A 14,817-nucleotide genomic window follows, 5' to 3' on the forward strand; every position below is an offset into this window, starting at 1 on the left:
AAGTAAGACTTTGGAAATCAAAAATAAATGATTTAAGGAATAGCCTGTCTAGGGTGGTTGACTACTCACCTATTTTTGGTGTGCTACTTACTATATTCCTTAACTAGGACTGCCACAAACTAAGTAGCTCAAACAACTGATATCCATTGTCTTTATTTCTGAAGGGTGAAAGCCCGAGAGGAAGGTGTTGGCAGGGTTGGTTTCCTCTGAGGGCTGATCCATGACTGCCCCCACGCTGCAGGTGGTTTGCTGTGACCTAAGCATCCTGTGGCTGAAACATCATCCCAATCTCTGCCTTCACGTTCACTCGATGCTTTTCCTGCATTTGTGGCTCTGTTCAAATTTGTGTTTTCTATAGACACTAGTCATATGGTGTTAGCTTGCACACACACACATTCCAATATGACCTCATCTTGATTAATTATATCTGCAGCTACTCTATTTCCAGTTAATGTCTTATTCTGATGTATGGGGGCTTAGCACTTTAGCATATGAGGGAGGCAGTGACCAAATTTAACCTATAACAGCTATAAAAATCTGTGTTTAAACCCCAAAAGCAAACCAGGAAGGACCAAAGGCATCTACATCCATCAAGCTAGCTTTTGGGGAAGCGATAAACTAGCACTCTACACCTTGTACCCAGTGCTTTCAGTTTGTAAGTCAGTTTGCACTTAGACTAATCTCTGGCTATACACTAAGAGCTTAACAAGTGTCAGCTCTCAGTAGTAGTATTCATATTAGTATTATTTAGCTATTAAGTTACAGTGCAAAGTCAAACATAATTCATCCCCACCAATGAGTAATCAGTAACAGTTGAAGCCTAGAAAAAAATAGAGGCAGGGGCCGGCTCTGTGGCAAACCTGGTAAAACTGCCAGCGGTGAGGACATTCCATATGGGCGCCAGTTCAGGTCCTGGCTGCTCCACTTCTGATCCAGCTCTCTGCTATGGCCTGGGAAACAGTAGAAGATGGCCCAAGTCCTTGGGCACCTGCACCCACATGGGAGACCCATAAAAAGCTCCTGGCTCCTGGCTTCAGATCAGCACAGCTCCGGCTATTGCTGCCAACTGGGGAGTGAACAAGCAGATGGAAGACCTCTCTCTCTGCCTCTCTTTCTGTCTCTGCGTAACTCTGACTTTCAAATAAAAATAAATAAATCTTTAAAAAGAAAGAGAGGAAGGAAGGAAGGAGGGAGTAAGGGAGGAAGGAAGGAAGGAAGCAAGCAAGCAAGCAAGCTAGAAAGAAAGAGGAGTTAGAAAGAAAGAAAGGAAGAAAGAAGGGAAGGAAGGAAGGAAGGAAGGAAGAAAGCAAGCAAGTAAGCAAGCAAGCTGGCGATGAAAAGCACAAGGTGATGAATTTTGGTGTAGTTGACCATAACTGGGAATTTATCAATTATCCTTTCATGATCTAAAATTAATTAAGAATGCAAAAATTAAAATGTAATGGATTTATTATGTAAATGTGTTCCTGATGTATCTATCCATCATGCGTTTTCACTTATATCACAAAACTGCAGAAAGGAGGAAAGAATTTCCCAATGGGATACATTTAATGAATTATATGTGGACCACTAAACATTTGTGAAATATAAGAATACAAATTAAGGAAGATACTCATATTTTTAACTCAAAAGGTTTGCCGATTTTAAAAGGATACACAAACGGCTAAGCTGTAAGTTGAATGCTATGTGCATTTGATGATAATTTGTGGAATTTTTTAAAAGATACACAAAACAATGCAAATATTCTCATAAGAGGCAACAGCTATGCTAATGCCTATAAATTTTTGTTAACTTCAATATAAACAAAGCTTATGCAAAACTGTTAGTAACTGACTTGATCACAAGGGGTATTAGAAATACCGGCTTGCTAACAAACATAAAGAGAGAGAAATTTACAAGTACATATTCAAGATTTCCTTGGCTTTCAAAGGATGTTTAGTTGTATTGAGATTATATGCATGACAGGAGTTTAAGATTACAAATATGACGAGAGTTTAAAGTGGGAGATCAGTGCCGGCGGTAAAGGAGGATTTCCACAAAGAGATGTGCATTGAGCTGTGTCCTGGAGAATGACAGGTAGAAATAAGCGATGACATTATACTTCAAGGAAAGGTGACAGAAGCAGCAAGATTTTGATGTATCATAAGCAAGTGAAGAATTGAAGCTAAAGCCTCACATTGCTGTGGCTGAATTTACCATCCCTTTTTTCCTTGAAGTCATTTTTGGTGGTTGTGAGCAAGTTTGTGTGGTCTTGGGAGACCTCCCAGTGCTTGCGATTCCTGCTTCTGACACAGCCCCTACAACCAACCCAGAGAACAATGTTGAGAGAGAAGGCTAAGATCAAGTCTAAGAGTACAAACTCAAGCTGTTCATGTATCATTTTCCCAGCTTAACTTCCAAACCCAAACCTTATGCATTGCTTCAATCAGTCATTATTTTTAAAATAATTTAAAATTGCATTACCAAATTAACTTCAGTGGAATGATACAAACAAGTGGATGAGAAATAACTTAGGTGCTTTTTGCTGTTTAGATCTTATTTATGACTCAGTTGTGAGCCCAGCTTCTCCTTTCTGTCCAGTGCTGTTCAGCCCCTCCATGCAGCCAGGTCTGAGAATGTTCCTTGGCCATCCCTCTATCGCAGCCCCACGATTCTATTTGTGTTTTCCTCACCAAAATGTGAGCTTCTTAAAGGAGGAAGTTCTGTCCAGGCTCAGGTTCTGGAACCAGACTTGCAGGCTTGAATCCTGTCATTAGCCTTCCCTCTCACTGTGATTTCAGGTAACTCATCTGACTTCTCTTGAACCCACTTTTTGATTTCTAAATGGGGATTACGAGAATATCTCTTCATTCATGAAAACCACTTATGGTCAATGCCCGCCCATGCTAAGCCCTCAAAAATATGTTAGCTATTTGATTTCTTCTGGCATAAAGGGTGTGCTCAGGAAATACTTGTAGGATGGATGAATTATATTCCTTGGCTTTAAAAGAAAGAAAAAATATGCTTGTATTCTTCTGTGTATGTCTTTCAAAACCTATTCCAGTGATTGATTAATGGATTTTTATTTAAAGAAAGACTGCAAGGCAAAAGTTCTACCTAAAGAAGGAAACAAAACAGTGCCATTAGGGGTGCTCCAGATAACCAAAAGAGAGACTTTTTTTTTGTCAGAGATCTTTACCTCGATTCATTCTGTTTAGGCATTTCCTTAGTTACATACTTGATCTTCCAACACATGAGACACACTGCTGATCTTTCTAATCTCTCCTTCGAAGGAAAAAATAAAAAAAAGATGTCCACAAAGGGTGAGTGAATACAGACAAGAATGAGAAGGACTATACCTTCTACCCCTAAAATAATGCTTAGTCTTCCGCAGGAGGTGTAATGCTGCCACCACGTCTTGCTCAGAATGTGTCGAGTCATTCTTTACTAACAACTCACAGAAGCATTAGAGGCCAGCGCCGCGGCTCACTAGGCTAATCCTCCGCCTTGTGGCGCCGGCACACCGGGTACTAGTCCCGGTCAGGGCGCCAGATTCTGTCCCGGTTGCCCCTCTTCCAGGCCAGCTCTCTGCTGTGGCCAGGGAGTGTAGTGGAGGATGGCCCAAGTGCTTGGGCCCTGCACCCCATGGGAGACCAGGATAGGTACCTGGCTCCTGCCATCGGATCAGCGCGGTGCGCCGTCCGCAGCGCGCCGGCCGCGGCGGCCATTGGGGGGTGAACCAACGGCAAAGGAAGACCTTTCTCTCTGTCTCTCTCTCACTGTACACTCTGCCTGAAAAAAAAAAAAAAAAAAAAAAAAGGAAGCATTAGAATGTTGGAGCTAATCATTAGTTTGTGAAACACACCCAATAATCAGCAGTAGGCAGGTACAAACATATCCAGAAAGTTGCAATAGCAGTGTAGATAATGTGGATAATTCCACTCAAATTAACACCAGTGTTATCTAAAAGCAGTTGATTCTCTACAAGAAAGACCTTAGAAGTTTTCTGTCAGCTGTTTGTACTGTATCTCAATGAAGAATGTCTACATGTAAAAGAACACTTTCATAAACATGAGACTTTAATTCCAAAGACTGAAATAAAAGAATACCAGAGTAAAAATTGTTTATAATCATTTTATATTTATATTTTAAAAGATTCATTTATTTATGTATTTGAGAGGCAGAGTCACAAAGAGAAGAGACAGAGAGAGAGAGAGAGAGAGGTCTTCCATCCATGGGTTCACTCCCCAGATGGCCACAATGGTTGGAGCTGGGCCAATCCAAAGCCAGGGGCCAGGAACAATCACTTGGTCTATCTTCTACTGATTTCTCAGGCCATTAGCAGGGAACTAGATCAGAAGTGGAGCAGCCGGGACTCCAACCAGCACCCATACGGTATGCCAGCACCTGAAGTGGAGGCTTTACCTACTATACCACAGCACCGGCCCCTAAAATCATCTTAGTTCTAGCTCCACTTTTTTATGAATCATATATCACATAGCTAGTCATTTACTATCTCTGAGCTGGAGCAATAATACTGGTCTTGCCTATATTGGGGTAGTACTGTAATCATTCATTCATTCAATTTATTGGATATCCCTTACTTAACGTATACTAAGCTGATCTTCTGTATATTAAGATAATCGAAAATGAATCTTGATGTGAATGGAAGGGGAGAGGGAGTGGGAAAGGGGAGGGTTGTGGGTGGGAGGGACAGTATGGGGGGGAAGCCATTGTAATCCATAAGTTGTACTTTGGAAATTTATATTCATTAAATAAAAGTTAAAAAAAAATTTATTGGATATCTAACATGGACCAGGCTGAATGCAAATTATTAAGACAAAAAGGTAAATTCTACATAATACCCCAAAGAAATGTTAATACAAACTGAAAATGGGTGATGTTACTCACTGTTATAAATACAGCTGCATTTGTCATTTAAGGATGATAAAAATAGAAATCTTTTGGCAAGTGTCAGCTCATAATTTTTTCACAGCCTGCTGCACAGAAAGGGTGCACCTTCGCATCAGTTCCTCTGCATTTTCACTTCATCTCCTCAGAAAAGCCTTCTCCAGCCATCCTGTCTATGGTATCCCTCCACTCCTGATTTTTATTAAAGAATGGCCCCAGATAGTTTCCTTTACAGTAAATATTTGTATTCATACCTTATGTGTTTGTTTACATATTTACTGTTTCTGTCACAATACATGCATCCCAGGATTTCATGGATCTTATATTTGCTGCCTTGCTCTCACCAACATCTAGATCAGTTCCTAGAATATAGTAAGTATTCAATAAGTATTTGTTCTATAACTGAATGATTGGATAAATAATCTGTCACAAAGGGACAGCCTAATTGGAGAGAAATGAATGCTATGACTTGGGAGAAAGAAGAGAAAAATTAATTCACAAATATTTCAAATTCTTGTTATTATTAGTTTGAATTTTCAGAGGCATAGGGAAACAAATAATTCATCATATATGTGTTATTTTGTTCACCTCATAAAAATAACCTTTCAGGCCACTATATCCCTAAAGCTGTACCTATGAAATTTGTATTCATTAAATAAAAGCTTTCTTAAAAAAATAAAATCAAATAACCTTTCAGGGGCTGGTGCCGTGGCGTAGCAGGTAAAGCTGCTGCCTACAGTGCCAGCATCCCATATGGGTGCCAGTTCGAGTCCCAGCTGCTCCACTTCCTATCCAGCTCTGTTATAGCCTGGGAAAGCAGTGGAAGATGGCTCAAGTCTTTGGGCCCCTGCACCCACGTGGGAGACCCGGAAGAAGCTCCTGGCTCCTGGCTTCGAATCAGCGCAGCTCTGGGCATTGCGGCCATCTGGGGAGTGAACCAGCAGATGGAAGACCTCTCTCTCTCTCTTTCTCTGCCTCTGCCTCTCTGTAATTCCATCTTTCAAATAAATAGATAAATCTTTAATAAAAAATAACCTTTTCAAGTTACTATTGTTAACACCATTTTACTGATGACTAAACTGAGGCTCAAAGAGGACATTAGTTAAGGACCTCACAGTTAATAATAGTAACAGCCTCTGTGTGTGTGTGTGTGTGTGTGTGTGTTTCCTTTTTATAACTTCATCCCTGAAGATTAATAAACTACTGTTACTCTATCCTTTTAGACCTCAGGAATTAGAGAGGAGAGAGACAGGAGGAGAGATCAAGCCACAATAGTTCTTACTGAGAAAGATGAGATTTGACAGTTCACACTAAAAATTAGCTTTCCCCAGGATCAGAAAGCAGAGTCAAGTGTCTTTGCGTCCTGTATGAAGAACTCAAAGTGATGTGCCCGTAGGCACCGGCTTCTGCCTTGAGTTTCCCTCAATATCAACCGTAATTCCTTAGTCTGGATAGTTCTCTGTCTCTTTAGCTTTCTTTCTCTGCTTTTTCCATTGATGTTTTCTTTCTCTGCAAGGAAACTGTTTAAAAGGCACAAAGATCAAGCAAGAAAAGACAGTGATACTATGTTCACAGAAATGGGATTTGGTCTTTAATGTAGCCTGAGCTGGGTGTTTTACTCCAACGTTTTCATGCATGTGTAGTGAATTCTCCTTTGGAGAATAACGTTATGGCCCAGAAGTCTACAGGAAATCAATTTGTTGCAGAATTTCCCTTAGAACCACAGCTATCCTATAAAACATAAACCAGACTGAAGTGGTTTGCACAAACTTCTCTGGTGGTGTGTGAGCGCCATCTGATGCCCAGAGGAAGGGTGGCATCAGTCTCAGACCTCTGATTACAGGCTTGATAACCCACTCAGAAAATGCCATAAAAATACAGAGCCACCGGCTCAGGAGCCATGAAATCCTTGTTAATAATGTGTACCCAACATTATCTACTACAACTACTGAAAGTCCCAGCAAATATTATTTTAATATTTTCCTTTATGTTAACTTGATTTTATTCTTCTGGCCTGAGTTTTACCAAGGCAAATGTAGTAACTTATCTTTGGTACTGCAGAGGATCCAAAAATGAATAAAGAAAGGGGGAAACCCTTGCTCTCGCTCAAGGAATTTTCCACTCTTACAAAAGAGAAAACATCTTGACAATTTAAGGGGAAAAGTCAACATTAGTCAACATGAGCGTGATAAGAGGAGGTTGAAAGAAGCTTAAAGAATACCCAGAGAACTACTCACTATCTTACGCCTCGGAGGATCTGGAGAGGATTTTTTGGTTTTTTTTGTTGTTGTTGTTCATTTTTTGTTTTTTTTAGAAAATTTTTATTTAATAAATACAAATTTCAAAAGTACAACTTTTGGATTAGAGTGGTTTTCCCCCTATAACCACCCTCCCTCCTACAAACCATCCCATCTCCAACCCCCTCTCCCATCCCATGCCTCATTAAGATCCATTTTTAATTATCTTTATATACAGAAGATCAACTTGGTATATAGTAAGTTAAGATTTCAACAGTTTGCACCCACACAGACACAAAGTGTAAAGTCCTGTTTGAGTAGTAGTTTTACCATGAATTCACATAGTACAACACATTAAGGACAGAGATCCTACTTGGGGAGTAAGTGCACAGTGACTCCTGTTGTTCTGTTGTTGATTTAACACTTGACACTCTTATTTATGATGTCAGTAATCACCCGAGGCTCTTGTCATGAGCTGTAGAGAGGCTTTTTTGTAATGTGGTAATAAATCACTCATGGGGATCACTGAACTTGGGTTGATGATCCCTCTCCTTAAAAGCAGTGACTCAACAAGGGGAGGATTGTGGCAGATAGACTGGCTTCAATACTGAACCTAAAGGCTAAGGAAGTAGGAGAGATCCAGTAACACAAACGCAAGTGTAACAAAGAAGAATGCAACTTGAACACAATAAAAATGTCCTTTGGTACCAGGATGAGCCGCCAGGTGCTGGTGCTGGGTGCCCAAACGACCAACCAACCACACTAAAATGGCTCAAGTATCTGTGAGCTGCAGCTGTGGGCTCCCCTCTCAGAAGATGCCGCCTTCTGTGTGGGCTGCTGAGACACAACTTGAGCTTTGAATGTAGGAGTGCCTCCCTGAGCAAGGACATAGGCCTTCGTTCTGACCATGACCTTAGAGCGACAGCCTCACCTCGGCATTCTCATTGGTTCGTTAGTGGTCTTTTAAGAAGGTGCAAGTCTACTGGGGCACACGAAGTCTTTGAGGGAACAATGGGCTGGACACTATTAAAGGAACCAAGTTCCAGATCCTCAGCATCCATGCCTTTTCCAAAAAGCGGTTGCCCTAAAGGGGACCTCAGGACTGGGGCAGGGTCTCTTCTGTCCCCTCCCATTGCACAATTCTCTCACTCCTCACAAAGGAAAAGCGCAGCTTTCCTCCAAACACAGCAAGGAGCGTCGTCTGAGGTTGCACTAAGCTGGTGGACTGTGTGAGGAGGCATCACCCCTGAAGGAGTCCTGTGAGAGCACGGCATAGCAGGAAGGTGACAGGTACTGAAGGGAGCGAAGCCTCATTTTACCCAAGTGACAAGCCCAGTGACTGCCCAAACCCCTCTCTGTATTTCTGTCTCTTGCCCTCTCTTGAATCCTGTACTTGAGGATGGAAATTCAGAAGAGGAATGGCTGTCCAGGAATGTATTTGAATGGAACTGATAAACTTGAAGTAGGCTACTTTTTGTCAGAAGGAAAACCTGATTTGGTTGTTTGTGTTGACAATGAGGAATGGCTTTGTTGATTAATTACATGATGGACATAGGCTATGAATAGATAACATACATCTGCAGCTTCCAGGGCTGGCATGCTGTGGTGTAGTGGGTAAAGCCATTGCCTGCAGTGCCAGCATCCCATATGGATGTCAGTTCACAATACCCAGCTGCTCCACTTCCAATCCAGCTCTGCTATGGCCTGGGAAAGCAGTAGAAGATGGCCCAAGTCCTTGGGCCCCTGCACCTGCGTGGGGGACCTGGAAGAAGCCACTGGCTTTGGATTGGCGCAGCTCCGGTTGTTGCAGCCAACTGGGGAGTGAACCAGTGGATAAAAGACCTGTCTATCTCTCTCTGCCTCTCCTTCTCTCTATGTGCAACTCTTTCAAATAAATAAATAAATCTTTTAAAAATCTGCAGCTTCCAAAATATAGTTGAAGCCTAAATAGAATAAGCAAAGATCTGGTAACTGAATCATGTACAACTATTACAATTTTAAAATGTTAGATGTCAGATATAAATGTGGAAGGTACATACAAGTTTTCAAGTTATTCAGAGGTAATACAGCCAAAGAGAAAGGAAAGAAGGAAGAAAAAAGAAAGTAAGGGAGGAAGGTAGAAGGGAAGGAGAAAGGAAGGAAGGAAGGAGGGGGAGGGAGGGAGGGAGGATGGTTACTGCAAGCAGGGAGAGGGAAGAGAAACACTGTACTAGAAAACCAAAGTGAAAATGACCTAAGCCAAGTCCAGGTTGACATTTTTAACAGTCCTTGAACTTGGGCCAGCCACGGTGTGATTTTGTGCTTTATAAGTTCTCGATCCTTAACTGAATTTCCACAACCCAAGTTTTTATACAGAAGCCCACCTCAGGGCTCTAGGGAGTGGGTGAGTTCAGAGTCTTTCACTTCACCCCAATTTGAATTTTGTTGCTCATTTACAAATGTTTTCTGTTCTGTTTATTGTTTCCTTCTTTGACTTTTACTATTTTAATGTCCTTTACTTAGCAACCAAATATCCATACTTCATCCTCCCAGCTCTCCTCCTGCCTGCATTTTCCCTCTGCTGTTGCACAGTGCTCCCAAGCTGCCCTCCAAAAAACACTGTTAATAGATTTCTTTGAAAAAGGAGTCACAGTTGTAACTTTGGGGAACACTGAATGCCCTGTTCCAAAGGGCTGTCTTAGCCCCTTATAGAAATCCAGCATACTTCAAAAACTTTGTGAAAAAATGAAAATAAAAGACAAATTTATCTTGGGTCAGGTGTTTGGCAGAGCAGTTAAGACACCACATGGGATGTTTGCATCGTACATCAGTGTCTGGGTTCGAGTACTAACTCCATGCCCAATTCTAGGGTCCTGCTAATGCTTTGGGAGGCAGCAGATAATGGCTTGAGTGCTTGGGTCCCTGTCCATTAGCCCAGCTCTGGCTATTATTGGCATTTGGAGAAAGAACGAACTGATAGGAGATCTTTCTCTACCTCTCTCCTTTTCAAAAAAAAAAAAATTGAAACTCATGCATAGCTTTTACATAATAGTCATTTTCCATGAACTTTTTAAAGACTCCGCACCCACCCTGCTAGTATGGAAGACTTACTGAGAAATGGATGCTACCTGGCCTTGAGCCCTGAACCATCTACCAAGCCCTTACCTGACAGTATGGGACTTACCTCCATTCTCCCTGCAGAGCCCCTCTCTCCTTTCTTGCCTCCAACCTTTATGTCATCAGACATCAATTGATAAATTCAGCCAGTTATTGATTTTATTTCTGTCTGGTACATGAAAAAGATGACTTCAAAATTACAGAGATCCTAACGTGAATGTGTACCACTGGGATACCCCTACAAGAAATCTTCATGAAATCAATTGCCCAGACTTGGATGGATCAGAGAGGTCTTAGGATGTTTCCTTTAAACAGTGTAGTATATGCAAATTTTCCTCTCCTTCTCTGTTTCTCTCTCTCTCTCTCCCTATCTCCCATCCCTGTGTGTGTGTGTGTGTGTGTGTGTGTGTATGCGTGTGGTGTGAGAGAGAGAGGCATATACTACCTATACATTTTCAGGTATATAGATATATAAAGGTACATCAAAAGGTTCATGGGAAAATGGAAATAAAAGATGTTTATTTTGGGAGAAAATTTAAAACATGCAGTTTCTCCATAATATGTACTGTCTGTGGATTTTTTGAAGATTCATTAAAATGCTTCCTTGGAATAATTTTGCCATTAGTTTATTTTTTTAAGATTTATTTATTTGAAAGTCAGAGTTGCACAGAGAGAGGAGAGGCAGAGAGAGAAAGAGAGAGACAAAGAGAGATATAAAGAGAGAGAGAGGTCTTCCATCAGATGGTTCAATCCCTAGTTGGCTGCAATGGTCAGAGCTGTGCTGATCCAAAGCCGGGAGCCAGGAGCTTTTTCTAGGTCTCCCACACAGGTGCAGGGGCCCAAGGACTTGGGCCATCTTCTACTGCTTTCTCAGGCCATAGCAGGGAGCTGGATTGGAAGTGGAGCGGATGGGTCTTGAACCGGGCTCCTATGGGATGCCAGCACTTCAGGCCAGGGCGTTAACCCGCTGCACCACAGCACCAGCCCCACCATTAGTTTAATATAGCTCTTATAGTTAGCATCTATGAAGTTCCTCCCACCACAGGGCCTGGGATGGAGTGAAGAATGGTAAAGGAAAAGATGCCACAGCACAAAGAAAAGCCAACTTGTGTTTACCTTCTCCCTCTTCTCAGCCTTCAGTTCTTCCAAGACAATTGAAAGAGCGTGGGCTGGTGCTGTGGCATAGTAGGCTAAGCCTCCGCCTGCAGCACCAGGCATCCTATATGGGTGTCAGTCCAAGTCCCTGTTGCTCCTCTTCCAATCCAGCTCTCTGCTATGGCCTGGGAAAGCAGAGGGAGATGGCCCAAGTCCTTGGGCCTCTGCAGCCACGTGGGAGACCTGGAAGAAGCTCCTGGATCCTGGCTTCAGATAGGCCCAGCTCCAGCCATTGAGGCTATTTGGGGAGTGAACCAGAGGATGGAAGACCTCTCTCTCTGTCTCTTCCTCTCTCTGTCTGTAACTCTGCTTCTCAAATAAACAAAATGTTTAAAAATATATATCATATGTATTATTTATAATAGTATTAATATTATATTATACAGTATAATGTATGATATTAGTAACAACATATTTTTATTAATACATATTTATACAATATATTATATACTTATATGTATGTAAAGAGAGGGGACAGACTCAGGTTCAAAGCCACTAAGAGGACCTGATTTAGAGGAACTCTACCTATGTACCTATCATGAGTGTCGTCAATGAATCAAAGAGATGGCAGATAAAAAGCCAAGAGTTCCTTATCTAGGGAGAAAGAAGAAATTCAGAAGCATAAAAATAAAGAAGAAATTAATCAGCTTCACCATAAAGTTGAACAAAGAAAACTACATACCAAAAAATATATACATTATATTTCCACTTCCATAAAGTTGAAAAAGAGGCACAAGTAATTTTAGTATAAACTGATGGAAATAGACCAAGAGCACCTAGAAGTAACATCATGTTCCTTGGTCAAGGTGCTGTGGTAAGAGCATCAGTGTGCAGAGATCCACGCACTCTACACGTGAGTACACTTCACTCCATGTTTGTATTTAAATAAGAAGTTAAGAACTGGGGCCGGCATTACGTCATAGCCGGTAAAGCTACTGCCTGCACGGCCGGAATCCAATATGGGCACCGGTTTGTGTCTGGGCTGCTCTGCTTCTGATCCAGCTCCCTGCTGATAGCCTGGGGAAGCAGTGGAACAGACTCAAGTGCCTGGCCCCTGCCTGGACTCCCTCAAGTGGAAAACTCAGAAGCTCCTGGCTTCAGCCCCGCCCAGTCCCAGCCGTTTTGGCCATCTGGGGAGTGAACCACCAGATAGAGGATATCTATGTATCTCTTCCTTTCTTGCTATAACTCTTTCAAATAAATAAATAAATCTTAAAAAAAAAAAAAAGTTAGGAACCTAAGGGGTGGTAGCTGAAAATATGAGCTGAAGTAGATCCTGTCTGAATAGAAAGGGCCCACCCAAAAGCAAATACTTACAGAGAAAAGGTACAATTCAAGGATTCTCATTTCAAAGAAGATCCAGGAGTTCCGCTCCAGGCTTTGGTCAAATTATGACATTTCAATTGGTAAAGTCAACAACAGGAGTCACTGTGCACTTACTCCTCATGTAGGATCTCTGTCCTTAATGTGCTGTACATTGAGATTTAATGCTATAACGAGTACTCAAACAATATATTTCACTTTGTGTTTCTATGGGGGGTGCAAACTGTTGAAATTTTTACTTAATGCATACTAAACTGATCTTCTGTAAAAAAAAAAAAAAAAAAAGAAATTATCAATTCCCAACTTGACTCTCACTGGGATTAAACATGACAATAGGTCTGATCTGATTTCATCATCATTTAAAAAAAATCATCTATTATTTTTCACTTTATGTTTCTGTGTGGGAGCAAACCGTTGAAATCCTTACTTAATGTATACTAAGCTGATCTTCTGTATATTAAGATAATCGAAAATGAATCTTGATGTGAATGGAAGGGGAGAGGGAGTGGGAAAGGGGAGGGTTGTGGGTGGGAGGGACGGTATGGGGGGGAAGCCATTGTAATCCATAAGTCGTACTTTGGAAATTTACATTCATTTAATAAAAGTTAAAAAAAAAAGAAAATAAAGAGAGACCTGAAAAAAAATTATGACATTTAACAACAGAAGCACATTTAGCAGTTTCCCTCTTGCTTTGTGTGTTTCTGCCCCTCCTTGTCCTATAAGTGCTTACATCCTTAAGATCTTCCCACACCCAGGCCAGGTGGGAGCTCAGTACCATAAACTTGTAAAACCATCTTCAATGCCTTATTTTACAACATAGGAGAAGCTGTACTTGAAAGGGCCACCCATCCTGGATGACAGGAATGTTTATTTACTTCTCAGCTTTTACAACCTGAAACTCCTTAGACACAGACACAAAAGCTATCTCCAAGGGCAGTAATTGTTGGAGCAGTGCTGACAGTGAGGAAAGGTTATCTAGGTAGAGAAAGTATTCAAAGGCTTTTTGTGAATCACTTGAGAGCAGCTTTGCTAGCAACTGTTCTATTTTTTATTTAATTTATTCTTGACACTACTAACACCTGCAGAACACACTTAGCAACAAAACAAAAACAAATTAAAAATCCCTCCTCTTGTCCAATTGCCTAAAGAGATACAAAAATAAATAAATGATTACTGATTGCTTTGCAGTTTGGGGAGGAGGGATGGGGTGATGAGTGAAAATCTTCAAATTTTTTATTTCCCTGGCATCAAAATTGGACTTTCTGAGTATGTACTAATATTTCAGTTGAGGAGCAATGAAGCCAGTGCCTTCCTCTCTCCAACACAGTATAGTATCTCACTTAGTCTGAATATTGCTGTCTACTTCATTTCAGTATGAACCATGCTGCACTCTGAACTAAGGGAGCGTCTGAAAACATCAGGCTAAAATAATAAAATGTAAACACTGATAGCAGGATGAAGTTGGGTATTACAAAACCAACATATGAGCCTGTTTAAAGCTGTGATTTCTTGCTAATGTAAAAAAAAAGGAATTTAAACATACTTACTGGAGTATTCAAACTTCAGGGATTGGAGTGACAGTCCCCTCCAAAAAAAGTGGGAGCAAATTAATGTTATGAGGCTTATGAAATATTTGAGGACTCAAGATTATTAAGACATTGGAATGAGAATGACTGAAGGTGTTGAGTTTTGCCTTCTCTGGATCTATTATGTAGATCCACCTGTTCAACTTTCTTTAAAAAATTATTAGTATGGGTTCCCTGATAAAACAGAATGAAGAAATATTTTGAATGTACATGATATGGAAAGAGCTGGGTTCATGCAAGGCAGGGGACGAAAGAGAACTCCAGATTTGAATATAAAACATTTAAGTTAGAAATATCATAAAGCCACACCCTATGTCTCCCATATAGTCTTAGAACAGTGCTAAGCACATATCAAGATGCAAGCAAAAAATTAACAAGTAGGATCGGGTGTTGTGGTGCAGCAAATTAAGCTGCCACATGGGATGCCTGAGCGCCAAGGATTGAGTCCCAGCATCTCTGCTTCCTATCCAGCTTATTAATACTGACAGGCAGAAGATGATATACCTCAAGTGCCAATTACATGGGAGATC

This window comes from Oryctolagus cuniculus, chromosome 10 (assembly GCF_964237555.1).
Source record: "Oryctolagus cuniculus chromosome 10, mOryCun1.1, whole genome shotgun sequence".
Classification (NCBI taxonomy): domain Eukaryota; kingdom Metazoa; phylum Chordata; class Mammalia; order Lagomorpha; family Leporidae; genus Oryctolagus; species Oryctolagus cuniculus.